The 12,413-nt window shown below is 44.0% G+C and overlaps 1 pseudogene; it reads right to left on the bottom strand.

Annotated features, from left to right (window-relative positions):
• Window positions 1-10,605: 10,605 nt before the first annotated feature.
• On the bottom strand, window positions 10,606-10,723 carry LOC132233960 (small nucleolar RNA SNORA31; annotated as a pseudogene).
• Between the last annotated feature and the right edge of the window lie 1,690 nt (window positions 10,724-12,413).

Genomic DNA, 12,413 nt, shown 5'->3' with positions numbered 1-12,413 from the left:
GGTACTCACATTAATGAGATTTAAATTTTAAAATGCACGTCCCCCCAGCCTTCTGTGCATATATCTATTATGGCACCCCCTCCTCTTTGGGTGTTATAGTTAGTCATTCATATGTTTCATTCCCACCAGACTGAGCTCCTGGTGGGATCACAATGCCCCCAGTGCCTGCAAGGGTCCCTAGAGCAGAGATGACACACAGTAGTCACCATCTGGGGATCAATAGTAAATAATCTGATGTAACTAATTTGCAGGATGGTTACAAGGATTAAATGAGATAACATAAAAACCCGACAGTGTCTGAATCACAATAGGAGCTCAACTAGTTAGTTCTCTGCCCCCTTCTTTGAACAACAATAAAAATTCCTTAATTTTTAAGGTAGTGTAGAATACTAAATATCAAATTTCACTTAGTAAAAAAATATGTATTCTGTAGAAGTTGGTTTGCTCTTAAGAATAATCATAGTTTGGTGTACTTAGAAATTGAAGGCCCAGCTAGATGATGGGAACAGAAAAATTGGGAGCGAGTGGGGGTGGGAGGAAGGGAGGGAGGGATTGGCTTTTTCCTATCAATGATTCATGGGGAAACTGGCTTTAGGAAAATGTTAGTCTCCCTTCTTCTACCTTCTTTTATCAGTTTCTGGAATTAGTCTGACCTTTTGTCCATCTTGGATGAACCACCAGGCCTAGGCCCAGGCTAATGGCTAGGCCATGTCAAGGGAGCTAGCTGTAGGAAATGTGGTGCAGGATCAATGTTTCCTCAGCCCGAGTCCCTCATTACATCACACAGATTTCATACGTGTGACATCTCCTGAGCTCTTCGACCCCAGAACTACTTGGCATTCACGTCTTGCAAACAGACAGCTCTTTCCTCTCCAGTTAGGCTGCTGAGGAAGCTCTACACAGGTGTTCTAAGGGAGGGAGCCTGGTGGAAGAAAGTGCAGTATAGACGTACAGAAGAAGGGGCACTTCTTACCTAAAAGGATTCTAGTCAGTTCTTTAGGTCAAGCTAAGACTTTGGCCTTAAAGGAGGAATGATTCCCCACATATGCTATATCTAGAGATTTACATGCAGGTTCAAAAACATCCTGTGTGGAGCACAAGGAGGGAGGAATTGCTGTGTCCACAAGCAGTCTGGTCTATTCTTGTGAAAGTTAGGCTATGGTGAATTTTCTTGGTGGTTGATTTCCATCAGGACATAACTAGCTATGAGAGAGTAAACAAAGGATGTCCCTTTCCGAAACAACATCTACCATTTTAATGGTTTCTGAACACATCTCTCCAGCCACCTTCTGATCCATTTAAATTGCCAGCAAGAAGGGCTTTTAACACATCCTGTTAGTGATTCCTGCTTCTCAGGGTTGTACTTCAAAGAGGAGCAGCCAGCAGTGTCTGCAATGGCTTAGAAGAGGCTTTGGTAAGAACACCCACAATGAGACCCTGGAAGGAACAGCATGGTCCTACCCTGGTCTCTGCCATGGAGACGCGCCTCCATGGACTGAGAGAGCAGCACGGGCTGATTCTGCTCACAAACCATCCCTCCCCTCCTCTCACTCTCTCAAAGGCAGCTGAGCAGCTTTCCGTGGGATTCAACTTTTCCATCTGTCAACAAAACTCGCAGGTCCCCCACATTTCTTCATTTCATGAAATGGGGTGTATTTGAGACTGTGCGGTTTATGCAGAAACCCGAGAAGAAATTGAGCCCAGGATCTGAGTCAGGCATTAGCCCTGACGCCCTCGTTGGCTGCGGGATTTTCATTAATGAGGCAGTATGCTCCCTCTATGACTCTGAACACTTTTGGCCTCTAGAATATTAATCCAAAGCTTGCTCTTTGAGCATATACAGGAATAGTTCTCAGTCCTGGCTGCACCTCAGAAACACGGGGGGTTTAAGAAAAAAATAAGAAAAGGGAAAGGAAGAGAATAATATAGACCTTAAAAATTCAAGCCATACAAAAAGCACACAGTGAAATAATGCACTCTCCCACCCCCACCTTCAGTTTTTCCAGTCTCCAATGCCCTCATCCAGGATTAAAAGTACAGAGATGTCCAATTCTCATCTCTTACCTATTGAATCAGGGTCTCTGACAGGTGTACTTTTATTATTTTTTTAAAATATGTTTTTATTTATTTTAGAGAGAGAGGAAAAAAGAGGGGGGGAACAATGATGTGAGAGAGAAACATCGATTGGTTGCCTCCTGCATACACTCCGATTGGGGATTGAACCCCCAACCTGAGCATGTGCCCTGACCTGGAATCGAACCTGTGACCTTTTGGTGCATGGGAAACACTCAATGGAGCCATGACAGGTGTATTTTAAATAAGCTCCCAGGTGATCCAACAGTTCAGTCAGGTTAAGAATTACTGATTTTGACGAGGTGACAACGGTGGTGGGTGCACTCCATGACAACCGGGCTTGGGAACTCACTGAGCAGAACTTCAGAGCTGGAAATCCCTCATTGCATGCCTTTGTTAGGGAGAGAAGGTTTCAGACGACCTGTTTAAGACGCAGCATAGTACACACAAAACACAACAAAGCAAACTTACTGCCTGGGACTTAGGAAAAATGTCTAAATCTGGTTTTGCCAGTGATTCCATCCACATAGGAAAAAAAAATTGGCCCTCAGAAATTTATAAATTTTATCTCTCTAATCTTCCAGCATTTAACGGTTGGTGGCTTCACCTGAACCCATTCAGACTTTCTTCTTCCTGATAAATTCCAGTTTTGATCAGGTATCTAAGCCCCGTGACACAGTCCAAATTTCCCAAAGGAAGATGACCCACCCCCACACAAGCCAGGGGTGGCCCTGATTGGCGGAGGGATAAGTCCTTCTCTCTCCAGGAGTGGGTGTGTGCCTCAAGTCCAGTTAATCCTATATGATAAAAGCCTAATATGCTGAGTGTCTGGTTGTCCAGTCATCTGTTCAACCAATCAAAGTGTAATATACTAATGGTATGCTAAGGCTGCTCAACCGCTCACTATGATGAGCACTGACCACCAGGGGGCAGAAGCTCCAACCAGTAGGTTAGCTTGCTACTGGGGTCCAGCCAATCAGGACTGAGCAAGATGGGCTGAACATGCCCTGGAACCCTCCCGTGGTCCCTTCCCCAGCTGGCCAACCTTCTGTGTCCCTCCCTGGCCCGATAGTGCACTGGTGGGGTCCCTGGCCTGCACCCTCTAGCAATCTGGGATCCCTTGGGGGATGTCAGAGAGCTGGTTTTGGCCAAATCCTGCAGGCCAGGTCTAGAGACCCCACTGGTGCATGAATTCGTGCACCAGGCCTCTAGTACTAGTATAAAGTGAAGAAGACAGATTGTGGGAGGTGGTTTCTGAACAACAAGAAGCTGTTCCTTTCTCCCCCTGCATGTGAACAAGAACACGCCCACCGCTCTGCTAGGTATGGGCCAGCCTGTGAATAACCCAAATGAGCCCTAGTGCTGAGCTGATGTCAAGCAGCAGAGTCAAAGACTCCAAGAACCTTGACCCATGTTGGTATGTTGAACCACAGGGTCCAACAGTGCTGAAGCCCTCACTGTATTCAGACTCCCTGATAGATGAACCAATACATCTACTGTTTGAGTAATTTTGAGCTGAGTTTTCTGTGACTGGAAGCTGAAATCTACAAAGTGATTCATTTTCTTTAAGCTTCAATCTCTCACTCAAGGCCATGATTCATTCCCTGCTTTTGTGTATCTTTCATTAACTTCTTGGCCTTTTATCTTGTCTTTCTTTTTCTCCTTTTCAGCATTATGACCGCCAGATAACTTAGTGACTGCTAATTTGCTATATTTATCATTTATTCTCTATTTACTCTTGGCCCATCACAAATAAGGATTTAGAATCATCAAACTGTATGTATTGTATGTGTAGCTTAGCTCTTTTAAAAAAAAAATTTATTGATTTCAGAGAGGAAGGGAGAGGGAGAGAGAGATAGAAACATCAATGATGAGAGAGAATCATTGATCAGCTGTTTCCTGCATGCCTCACACTGGGGATTGAGCCTGCAACCGGGGCATATGCCTTGACCTGGAATTGAACTGTGAACTCCTGGTTCATAGGTCGATGCTCAACCACTGAGCCACTGTGGCCAGGCTGTAGCTTAGTTCTTATTTATGGTAAGGGGATACTTTACCCAGCGACGAGTGGAGAGGGAGCTTACGCCCTGATGGCAACCAGTTTTAGAAACGTAGGGGTATCTGTACGAGATACTACTAATGTCCCCTTCTAGTTTTCACTAAGATAAAAAGGACCATTTGGATCTTAATGCTAAATGAACAAGAAATAAATCTTTTCATATTTCTTTCATCTTTATCATGGGAAAGGGATTTTATAGGAACTCAGGAATAAAGGGGGAAGGAAGAAGGACAAAATCAAAATGTTTCTAACCTTATGTCCCAGGGTGCTTTCCTATATAACTTCAGTCAAATCACACAGCAAGCCTGCAAGGTAGGCTATTTTTATCTCTGTTTTACATTTGGGGCAACTGAAGCTTAAAGAAGTAATTTTCTCAAGGCCATTCAAGTGCATGTCAGAACCAGACTCATACCAAGGACTGGATGACTCCAAAGCCATATGTTTCCTACACTGGAAAGCTTTTTAACCCTTTATCTAGCCCCCTGGGGTGGTTTTTGGACACTGCAAACCCCTCCGACTCTTTGCTGAGCAAGTGGTCAGAATTCCCAGGACAGTCTCTGGCGTCAGGATGTTTGGGTTTCCATCTCTGGGTATTTCTCCTGCTTCTCCTCAGGCCACCGGAAGCCGGAGATGCCAGCAAACTCAAGGTCAGCAAATAAATGGCTGAGAACAAGGCTGTGCTCCTGTCACATATTTCCCTGGCTTGACTCCTCTCCCATACTTTGGTGGTCTTACAGTCACCACATGTGAAATGATAGTCCGGGCTACAGCCACCAGCCTGGTCTTGTGGATCATTGCCATTCATTGAATTGTTCACAAATACCCACTACCCTCTTTCTACGCTGCATATTTTCTCTCAAGCAAGCTGCCCCAGCTCTTAGCAAACCTGCCACAGAGCCCAGAGACGACATTTATCGTACTCCTGACAGTCAAGACGAGAGGACGATGGGTCACCCTGACTGAGCAGACTGGGGCCGCTCCCTTTTCAGAGTCACCCGCAATCATGACATCAGCGCAGCGCTATACCATGGAGAAAGAGGGGATGGGAAGAAATGTTGGCAAGAAGGAAAGAAAGAGGGGGCAGAGGATGGGAGGAAAATCTGGAGTGGCTGAATTAAGAGAACCTATGATGTGATTTTTTGACCAATTCTATTGACAGAGAGATTGGTATGGGTTAATGATGTCAATATCAACACTTCTGAAAACTGTATTTAGAGAATAGCACATCAACTCAAAGATAATACCAGAATAACAACAACAACAATAATAATAAAAATAAAAAAAATCTTCTACTTCTCTTTCTTCTTCTTCTTCTTCTTCTGGTGTTGCCATGCGCAAGTGGTCAGTCTTCTTATTGCAGTAACCATATCCTGATTATCTTGTTTCTCCCTCCATTCTACCACCTCCAGTAGTCCCAGGGAAAAGGGGAAATGAGGCCACAGATTCTGACTTTTCAGGAGTTTCTTAGATGTCAGGAATTTTTGTGTGTATAGGTGGAAATTATTATCTCCCCTCTTCTTTTTTCTTTCTTCCTTCCTTCTTCTTCTTCTTCTTTTTTTTTTTTTACTTTTAAAAAATAATTAAGATAACTGAAGTTGAGAGAATCTGAGTAATTATTCCCTAATATCACTAACGGGTGATAGGTAGTGACTTGAACTTGGTCTTGTACCAGAGGTCTGAAATCAAGGTGTCAGCAGGGCCATGCTTTCTCAAAGGCCCTAGGGGAGAATCCGTTTTTGCTTCTTTCAGCTCATAGTGGTTTCTATGATTCCTTGGTTTGTGGCAGCATGACTTCAATCTCTGCCTCTGTCTTCACTCTGGCTTTTCCCCTGTGTGTCCTTTCCTGTCCCTATAAGCACACACATTGGATGTGAACTCTCCTTTTGATCCTTCCTTAAACTGTATCTGCAAAGGCCCTATTTCCAAATAAGATCACATTCTAAGGTTCTGGGTAGACATACATTTTTGAGACACAACCCACTCTAGCAGCTCAGGAAATAGTATACCTAAGATCACACGCCTATGTGGGCTAAAAATCTAATCACAAACTCTTTTTATTTGATACCAACTCTTGTTTATAAGAACTTCAGAGACAACCTGAGAAGGTTTCAGAGTTGCGTGGTAGCCTTTGCATGGGATCTAGGATTCATACTAGCAGGCAGAAAGTGAAGTCAGAGAAACAACTTGTTACAATTAATGTGGCTTCACTTGAGGTTCCTCTCTTGATAGGTGGTAGTGTAGAAATGAGAACAGCCACATGAACATTTTTGATGGAGCAACTAGAGCAGAAGAACCTTGTCTTAAGGGGCTTGTTTAGGAAATGGGCTAATGTATTGAGAGCGTGTCACATGGGACAACATTAATGGCTGAAGGGTAAGAAGATGGAATGACAAAGATGACGATGACAAGATACTGGGATGACAGAGAGCTTAATGCTGGAACGATGAAGAGAGAGGCTCCCATGAGTTTACAGACTTAGAAAATAAATATGAGACTAGAAGATTTTAAGAGACCTAATGAACTCTACATTCTTGGATGTTCTTAAGTGTTTGAGAAGGATAGCTATAAAGATGTGGAATGACTTTTTTTTTGGCTATTCTTTAGTTGAGATACATCTGCAAAACTGGCCTAAGTGTTGATCAATGATTTATACATATTATACACAGATTATACAGAAACTTCTGGCCATTCTACTGGAAGTTTTCTATCTTTTTTCTAGGTATCACCCAAGTCTCGGGAAGAAAAAGCATGGTTCAAATTAGGTGGTGAAGGGATCAAGGAAATGTCAGAAATGGGGGAGGGGCGGGGCACCCAACCAATCTAATTAATGAAAAGCAAGGACAAGAAATCTGATAATGTGGAAATTAGATTTACAATGCTGAGTTAAGTCTCAAATTCCAAAAGCAGTCTTCAGGCTCTTTTGTGAACTGTTTTTCTTTGACTTCCTTATAACCTTCCTTTTGTTGATGAGCTGCAATGTTTTCAGCACAGAATGGTGACGCACTACATGTGGGCCATCCATCGCTAGGCAAGTCACAGAAATCAAACAAAGTGAACGAGTGGCTAAGCTGCTGCAATCAGGAAAAGGAAAGGCTTTCTTGTCAAATGTTTGGAACTGATCAGATTAGGTTAACTCCCTTCTGTAGGTTAACTAAGGTAATCTCAGATTGTATTTATGACATCCTAAAAGCACTTTCTCAAAAATACCTCCCTATACATCAAAAAGGGTCGTCTTTCATTCATATGTTTATTCCCGATGAGGAGTATGAGGGCTTTGTGTCTGTGTGCACTTGTGAGGCTGAGAGAACAATGTGTTTTCCTAAAGACTGTCATTTAAACAAAGGCGAGAATAGAACATCAATTAAAAGTCTGACTTCATCTGAGTTGCATCATGAATGAGAACATATCTTGTCCCTTTCACACTGGTACTCCAGCCCTGATTTTGCCCACTCAATTCGCTAGAGATTTTGTGTGTCCTGAAAGGGGCTTGGTGTTTCGAGAATGGTGCTGAAGGGTTCCCCTTGCAACAGCTTTAACAAGTGAAATGTGGGGAGATTTTTTTGCCTCTCCTTTTCAGACGTAATCTTGGCAGAATGTTTAGGAGGAAGATAAACAGAATGTCAGGAACACTTATGAAAGAACACTAAACCAGAGAGGCCAGGGGCGTCCGGGAGCACAGTGAATGGATGCTGTCACAGGGATGGCGGCCACTGCCGGAGCGGCCCAGGCAGCCATGCTGAGCGATCTCCTGTGTGATGATTGGCATTGAACGCACTTCAATAGCCCTGGCGAGGCAGAAGTTCAAAGGGAGCTCTGCTCCTTTTCTTCTCTGTCACGTGGGGCAAGTCATAAAGTCCTCCTTGGGACCACATAGTCGTCCATTTGCAGAGAGTAAGGGTGTAAGTGGGAGAATAAATGCTTCGCTTCCCAAATTACCTTGCACCCTGGGAGGCTTCATCACAACCTAACAGAATCTTTATGGAGGCTCCAATTCTGCCTGTTCGAAGTGCCCACAGATGTTTTCTCTTGACACAGATAATAAGGATCCAGGATTAAATGTTACCATTTAATAATTAATACCATCCGAGCTCCCTCTCCCTCCCATGGAAAGTTGGCGCTGAAGCATAAGTGCTGATGTGCTGACGTCCTGAACACCCGGTGTGCTGATTGCCATGCTATGGCAGCATTACATTCGGGATAACAGCACTTCCATTTCCCAGGATGTGGTAATTGTAGCTATCACGAACTGGGCCATATGCTGGAATCGTTCATGTACCTGTAGGTAGCTACGTTTATAGATAAAAATTGGCAAATGATTTCTTTCAAGAAAATTGTGAATGTGGATTCTCTAACATTCTCCTGAATGTTTTAATTGTGAAATCCCTCTTCTTTTACAGATGTATAATCGCACGCTGTCACAGAATTACATAAGAAGAAAATGCCTGTTTCTGAGCCTGGAATCACCTTCCTCTTCCTTGAAATCACACTATACATCTGTAAAATGATAAATTGGGGGAACCTGAGTGACAGTTATCAGAGTCTTTGTAATTGTCTCTCAACTTTCTGTAATCCTGAAATTATGTTACCATGAATCATTTTTAAAAAAATCTGAACTAGCTTGAAACTCGTTTTTTAAAATTGCATTTGTTGGGGCAACATTGATTAATAAAATTATATAGGTTTCAGGTGTACAATTCTATAATACATCATCTGTATTGTGTATTCACCACCCCAAATCAAGTCACCTTACATAACCATTTATACCCCCCCTTTTCCTTCTCCTATGTCCCCCCACCCTCTTTTCCCTCTGGTAATAGCCAGACTGCTGTCTGTGTCTATGAGTTATTTTGTTTTTGTTTTTCTTAATCCCTTCACCTTTTTCACCTAGTCCTCCAACCCCACATCCTCTCGATAGCTATTCTATTCTCTGGTCTATGAGTTTTTTTCTATTTTGTTTCTTAGTTTATTTTGTTCGTGAGATTCCACAGATGAGGGAAATCATATGGTACTTGTCCTTCTCTGATAGGAGCTTCTGGGCAGGTGCTGAACGCACGAAGTGGAATTTGCGTCAGCAGGGCCTGGTGCCCGCCCAGATCTCCCTTTGAGTGTGCCTCTTGTGAAGCTAATTGGATCCTGCTCTGGTGTCTGGAGCTGGCCACTGGCTGTGTTGGTTCTGGGGCCTCTTGGGAGGGAGTCTGGTGCAGGCCAATGTCAGACGCTGCCTGTGACTGGCCCTGGGCAACCTGTTTGGAGCTACAAAGTGATCTACAGTTTGTGGCTGTCTCTGCTGGCCTGGGTGTGCACAGGAAGGACCAAGCTGCACACCAAGGCCAGCTGTTACCAGCACCAGGCCCAGGGGCAGGTCAGCAAAAGGCCCACGGCATCCTGAAATCCCCCTCTGCCTGCCTCCACCTGCCTCCACCTGCTGGCTGCCTATCAGGCTCAGCCACTGAAAGGGCCTCTGGTGGTACCTGAGTTGCCTGAGGTAGGTTCTCAGTGAGTCACCAGGTAGGGGTGAGTGATGTTCACTAGACTGGCACAGGTTCAAACTCGGTGCCAATGCTGAGCCTAAGGCCACTCAGCAAATGTCCCAGGGTATCCCCGGGCCTAGCTGCCACCCACTGCATGCTCGCACACCTTTCGGGTGGGATAGGGGTCACAGGGAGTCATCAGGGCCAGGCCAGCTGAGTTTATCAGGTCCAAACAGACCAAGCGTTGGCTGTGCACAGGGAGCGCTCTGCACCCATTGGGCGTGTGAGGGAAAAATGGCTCCCATCCTAGAGCCACACAACTCAGTTTGTCCCCAAATCTGCCCGGAGCCCAATCTCAGCAGGGCAGGGTCACTGAGAGTTGGAAGGTTGGGCTAGTGGATCTCCCATGAGAGGGAGGTACTGGTCAGGCTTGGGGGGAGTAGGGGAAATGGCCCCTGCCCCAGAGTCACACAACTCAGTCTGTCGGAGCCTCCAGGAATCTGAGAATGGGCCTCTGGGAGACTGTAGGGTGGGGCTAGTGGATCTCCAGTGTGGGAGAGGCTCCAGTCAAGTTCATAGGAAAGTTGTGTCCCAAAGCCACACAACTCAGTCACTGACAGCCCCTGAGTCGGCCCAGACCTTTGCACCCGGGTCCAGGCAGCTAACTCCTAAGAGAGCTGGAGCTCCACAGGGAGGGGTGAGAGGGAGTGCAGAGGGTGGGGCTACATTCCAGGCTGATGCCTTGTGGAGTGTAGGCTGCACCCAGGAAAGATGGCATCTGCAGGTGGGGGACTGACTCAGCCCAGGGCCCTGGCAGCTGCCTCCTCAGCTCTCTCCCTGGAGTTGCCAACCCCAGTTGCTCCTCACAGGACTCTGGTCAGCTCCACCTTCCCTCTGCCAGAGCCCAGGGCTCTTTTTAAATAAGTTGGATCTTCTGTTTTACCTACAAAACATTAACTGAAGTAAATCCATCATTCTATTTTTTTTCTTTTTTTGTTTTTTCACTGTATTCCCCCATTCAATCTTGGCTGCCACAATCAGACAGACAGAAAGCGTGAGGACCCTTTTTTCTTGCATCTGCACTGGAAATCCATCATTCTTTAAAAACATTTAGATGAAAGGTCCTACCCTACTACCTATAGAAACATAAAGAAACAGATGTGTTTGTTGTATAACTAACAAGGTCACAGGCTGTTTGGCTGCTGGAGCAAACTCGATTAAGACCGTGATAATCTTTTGAAAGATTGTAATTTATCTCCATTTGAAGGGCATTATCATAGTTCTTCAGCTATCACAGAGAGCAAGGTTAACAAATATTCAGTGATGCATTTTTGAAAGCTGTAGTCAGATCTTGTTCTCTTAAACCTTTCGGAAGGGATGTCAAAAGGCAGTGAAATAAAAATTGTCAAATCTGTACACAGACTTACTTAATGGCTGTTATCTGAGAAAGTGGTTTATGACTCATACAGTCACTACCTTTACTTAAGCAATTTCTTGTTTGCTTTAGATTGAAGACAATCTGTTCCCAGCGCTCACGGGGGACAGATTTCCTCACAAGGCTCTTGTTTCCTTGAAGTAAGAAGCTATGAAACACAAAATCCACCCAGAGGGAATCTGTACTTTCAAAATGGTCTCCTACTTTTGCTAAGGGTCAGCATTATAGACCGCCTTCTTACTGAATGCATTTCAATTAAATGTGGCATGTGAGCCTGTAAATAGCCTTGGATATTTCAGGAGGGTTTTGATACTAATTTTGAAGGAGGAAGGGAAGAAGAGACTAAAAGGACCGAGCGTATTCTGTGTGCTAGGGGCTCTGCTTGGTAAGCAGACCATTCTCCCAACAACCCCACGAGAGAGAGAGGCATTCTTTACATTTCACAGATGAGAAGATCTGCGCTTGGAAAGACAAAGTATGCAGCACACAGGGAGTCACTGGGAACAGAATTGGGGGAAGACTCACCAAAAGGTTCTATCTTTCCACTACTATCCATGCCTGCAACTCTTTATCAAGTGTTTTTGTTTAATTTTTGCCTGATTATTTGCTCAAGTGATTGATTCTTTCCCCCTATGCTGGGACCAATTTTTTTTTTGAGGTGGAGTATTGCTATCATGTAGATATGAAACAGGCCTGAAAAACCTCAATAGTATGCAATAACATGGCCTCACTTATTTTCAAGGAGGGGAAGTTGGGATGAATCAGGCAGAGGTGAGGAGAAATAGACAGGCCATTCCCAGTCACTTGTACATTTACAATGCACAGAGCCACTAGCTTTCAAATATTACTTTATGAGATGAAACTTCTTGCTACTGTTAGAGTTGGGGGTGATGATGAGAGAAGCAGGGTACAATGAGGATCATGCAAGAGAAATCCAATTCAACTTTCTTCAAAAGAAGCGTTGTATGCATATATTTTATTTTTTACAGTTTTTAAGCTGTCTGCTAAACCTACCACATAAGTAGGCCAACTCCTATCAGCATAGGAGAGAGACCAGGAGCATAGCGCTTTTTTTTTTATAGCCTGGATAATTTTAAAAATAAAGAATGCCCAAAACAGGCTTAAAAACATTAAAGTATATTTAGAGACTTACAGTGAACAAATTTAATGCTTCTACCTGTAAAATATTAAATGCTGATCATATTTATGCTACTCATAAGATAGTTCCAGGATTAACACTATTTTCACTTACAGGTGGTATGTTTCAGTAGCATGGCATCAGCTGGAAATAGTGTGATAGTAGTAATCATGCAACTGTATGCATTTGCCAAAATTCATCAAATGTACTCTTTTTTTAAAAAAATATATTTCTTTA

The sequence above is a fragment of the Myotis daubentonii genome, chromosome 4, assembly GCF_963259705.1.
Source record: "Myotis daubentonii chromosome 4, mMyoDau2.1, whole genome shotgun sequence".
In the NCBI taxonomy this organism is placed as follows: Eukaryota; Metazoa; Chordata; class Mammalia; order Chiroptera; family Vespertilionidae; genus Myotis; species Myotis daubentonii.
The sequence above is the reverse complement of the archived record's forward strand: the minus strand, read 5'-3'. Positions and strand labels throughout refer to the sequence as shown.